The following is a 4,836-nucleotide window of genomic DNA, read 5'->3' on the forward strand; positions in this document are numbered from 1 at the left end:
GATCAGCGGCCTGTACACTTCCTGTTAAAAAGCCAGATAGTAAATATTTCAGGCTTTCAGGACTCCAATCTTGGTTGCAACTACCCAGCACTGCTCTTGTAGCAGGGAAGCAATCATGGACAGTGTGTAAATGTGGCTGCATTCCAATAAAACTTTACCAAAGCAGGTGGCAGGCCAGATTTGCCCTGTGAGACAAAATTTGCCAATCCATGCTTTATTCCATCTAGTTTAGTAGACGTTTTAAATCTTCTGTGGTAAAACGTGAAAATATTTGTGCCTGAAGTTAGAGGTGATCATTTCTTAAAGTGAAACCATAGTTAACAAAATTCTTACCCTCTGTTGCTGTATGCAGAACACAGGTCACCTAATAGTAAGCACATTTTGGTAAAAGTAAGCTTTTTTCATATGAATGAAGTAGAATGTCATCAATTGTCTTAAAAATGTTGGTGACAGCTACATAGTCTCTCTGCAAACTTTGGGATAAAAACAAATATCTAATTTTGTCTAAATTATTTAGACTGGTGAGGCTCAGCTGGGGAGTTGGGTGTCAAATACGGCAGAAGTCTTTTTACTTTCCAAAGTCAATAATCTATAAACTCCAGCTGTGTGGCTTATGCCGCGGGCTGGGCAGGTGCAATTTAGGAAGCGACAGTCTTGCTCTCAGGCAGCAATTGTTTCTGACGCTCACTAAAGCCAATTCTCACTCCTCTGCTGCTATCACTTCTGTTTCCATGGAAATGGACACGAGCTCGACTAAAACAAGGTAACTGAGGTTTTAAAACAGTGATTATTTGGATTCTTCAGTTTCTATGGAAATCACAGTTTGCAGTCAAGGATCACTATTTAGGTCATGAATTTTTTCATCCCTGACATAGGATACCAAACTTTGTGCAACAGTCTCATCTGTAAAATGGACATGAGCAAAGTACCTCCCTCATAGGAACGCTCCAGATAACAAAAGACAAAGAATAAATTAAAATATATAGTGCAGCTATTAAAAATAGCACTATGATGAGTGATGATAGGCAGGTAAGATGCTTCCATTAAAAAGTTAAGTAAAAAAGCAAGATAAAAATTATCTAAATGTTATTATCTCAATAACTTAAAAATATGCATAGTGAAAAACTGGAAGTATTATTGTGAACAGGATTCTCAGTAGTAAACTCACAAATTATTTTCATCTTTGCAAAGTGGGTCTATGTTCAGTGGTGTATACTGGCTTCTAGAATGATGAATTGCTTTGTGTGACTACATTTTAGGTATGCTTGATTTTCATATGATCTGAATGTTTCAAAAATAACCTGTAGTGAAGTAGAATGGTGGTTACTAGGGCCTGGGGGATGGGGAGTGAAGCTGTTGTTCAATGGATACAGAATTTCAGTTTTGCAGGATAAATAAGTCCTAGATCCGTTGTACAACCATGTGTAGATAGTTAACACTACTGTACTATACAGTTAAAATGGTTAAGATGGTTAGTTTTATGTTCTGTGTGCTTTACCTCGATATAAAAATGTGCTTCTAAATAAAGCAATGAGGTCTCCATCTCTGTACTGTCATGGAATAATCACTAGCATGCATTATTATGTGAAAAAAGCAAGGTGCCAGCAATGACAAGCACCACAAAAACCAATTGTGAGTGTGTTTCTTGGGGGGCAAAAAGCTGTTTTTTGTTTATACAATATAAAACAATGTTTTGAATTCAACCATTTGATAAAAGCACTTCTCAAGGTATTTAAAATGTCTTGTAAAATAAAATGAGTGTTCTGTGTTGTTTGGGACAAAGGTTAGTTCCCCATACAGGACGGAGTTCCAGGTTCTTCCACTCTCTTGCAGGATGGAGCAAGTGGACTTAGCTCAGATGCCAACACCAACAACATTTGTTTGTGTGCCTACACGTGGCTGGGGCTTGGAGGGTGGTCTCAGATTAAGAGAGTAACATGACAATTGAACTAATATGTAGTTGAAAAACAAAGCTTTCTGCCAAGAAGTAAGTGATTTTATTCTATCTGCCCTTCCTGGGAGCTGATTCACTCAATGTTTGCCCACTGCCATTATTTTAGCTGGGAGAAGAGTGCTATTTCTCTTGTGTCTATCTCTCTCTTTGTCTCTCTCTGTCTCTGTCTCTGTCACACACACACACACACACACACACACACCTTTCTTCTTTCTATAATGAAGCTATATCTTAGACAAATTAAAGAATTATTTTATAGAATTCCTTTCTGAGAAACCTAAAAAAAGAAATTGGAGAATTGTTAAAAAGTAAAACTTCCCAATCCTGATAAGCTGCTCTCATGTACTGCTGGTTAAAGCGACCCAATCTTTCTGAAAACAACAAGACAGAATATATCAAAGGCCTTAGCAATGTTTATATGCTTCAATAAGTTAATTCCTGTCCTGGGAATTTAACTTAAGGAAACTATCCAGAATGTTGACAAAGATGTTCTTTGAAGTGGTATTTCCCCTGCCAAGGAAGTAAAACTGAAACTAACTCCAATGCCCTTTAGGAGTGAATAGGAGTGAATGGTTAGTAAATTATAACTTACATACACAGATGGGCCTTTGTGCAACCATTAAAGATATTTACAAAAACAATAAAGTACTTAAACTTAACCAAGGAAGCAAAAGATCTATACAATGAAAACTACAAGACTTTGGTGAAAGAAATTGAAGAAGACACACACAAATGGAAAAATATCCTATGTTCATGGGTCAGAAGAATTAATATTGTTAAAATGTTTGCACTATCCAAAGCTATCTCCATTGCAATCCCTATCAAAATTCCAATGGCATTTTTCACAGATATAGAAAAAAATTCTAAATTTGTATGGAGCCATAAAAGACTGATAGTCAAGGCAATCCTGAGAAAGAAGAACAAAGCCAGAAGTATCACACTTCCTGATTTCAAACTATACTTCAAAGCTAAAATAATTAAAACAGTATGGTACTGGCATAAAAATAGACACATAGACTAGTGGAATGTAATAGAGAGCCCAGAATTAAACTCTTGCATATGTGGTCAACTAATATTTGACAAGGAAGCAAAGTATACTCAGTGGAGAAATGATAGTCTCTTAAATAAATGGTGTTGGGAAAACTGGACAATCACATGCAGAAGAATGAAATTGGACCCCAATCTTATCTACCACTCACAAAAGTTAACACAAAATGGATTAAAGATTTAAACATAAGATCTGAAACCATGAAACTCCTAGAAGAAAACATAAGGTCTTGGCAACAATTTTTGGGTTAGGAAGCAAAAGCACACACACACACACACACACACACACACACACGTACACACAAAGAAAAAATAAAGAAGTGGGACTACATCAAATTAAAAAGGGTTTGCATAGCAAAAGAAATTATCAACAATATGAAAAGATAACCTATGGAATAGTAGAAAATACTTGTAAACCTTATATTGGATAAGAGGTTAATATCAAAATATATAAGGAATTTGTACAACTCAGTAACAACAAACCCCCAAAATCCAATTTAAAAGTGAGCAGAGAAAGTGAATACACACATTTCCAAAGAAGACATACAAATGGCCAACAGATACATGAAAAGATGTTGAACATCATTAATCATCAGGAAAAATGTCAATCAAAACCACAATGAGATGTCACCTCATACCTGTTAGGATAGTTATCACCAAAAAGACAAGAGGCAATACGTGTTGGTGACGACATGGAGGAAAAGAAACTTTTGTGAACTGTTGGTAGGAATGTAAATTGCTATAGCCATTAAGGAAAGGTTCCTTAAAACCGTTTGAGTATGGAGGTTCTTCAAAAAATGTAAATAAAACTGCCATATGATCCATCAATCACACTTCTGAGCATACACCCCAAGGGAATGAAATCAATATCTCAAAGAGATATCTGAACTCCCATGTTTTTTTTTTTTTGTAGCATTCTTCATAGTTGACAAGATATGGAAACAATCTAAGTGTCTGTCAATGGATAAACGGATAAAGGAGATGTCACACACACACACACACACACACACACACACACGCTGGAATATTATTCAGCCATGAGAAAGAAAGAAATTTTGCCATTTGGGACAACATAGATGGATCTTGAGGACATTATGCTCAGTGAGATAAGTCAGAGAGAAAGACAAATGCTGTATGATTTTATTTACATGGGAATCATAGAAACTGAGGGAATGGGAGATGGTGAAATTGGGGAGATGTTGGTCACAGTGTTAGAAGATGACTAAGTTCTGGAGATCTAATGCCTAGCACTATGATTATAGTCAACCACAGTATATTATATTCTTTAAAGTTGCATATTCTTTAAAGTTGCATAAACGTAGCGTAAAGTTACATATAAATTCATAAAGTTACATATACATGTAGCCAATCAACACATTGTATACCTTAAACTTACACACTATTAAATGTCAATTATGTCTCAACTTAAAAACTAAAGCTTCTGTTAGCAGATTTTTTTTTTTTCAACGTTTTTTATTTATTTTTGGGACAGAGAGAGACAGAGCATGAACGGGGGAGGGGCAGAGAGAGAGGGAGACACAGAATCGGAAACAGGCTCCAGGCTCCGAGCCATCGGCCCAGAGCCTGACGCGGGGCTCGAACTCACGGACCGCGAGATCGTGACCTGGCTGAAGTCGGACGCTTAACCGACTGCGCCATCCAGGCGCCCCAAGATTTTTAAAAACATTTACAAAGTTTTAAAAAATAAATTATTATGACATGATTACTAATACTCAAGATTTTGGTTTACAAATATAGTATATTCATATCTATGTAATAACATAACACATAATAACATATAAAATGGAAAGATAGCCAAACAAAATAATCACAAT

Source organism: Neofelis nebulosa, chromosome 17, assembly GCF_028018385.1.
Source record: "Neofelis nebulosa isolate mNeoNeb1 chromosome 17, mNeoNeb1.pri, whole genome shotgun sequence".
In the NCBI taxonomy this organism is placed as follows: Eukaryota; Metazoa; Chordata; class Mammalia; order Carnivora; family Felidae; genus Neofelis; species Neofelis nebulosa.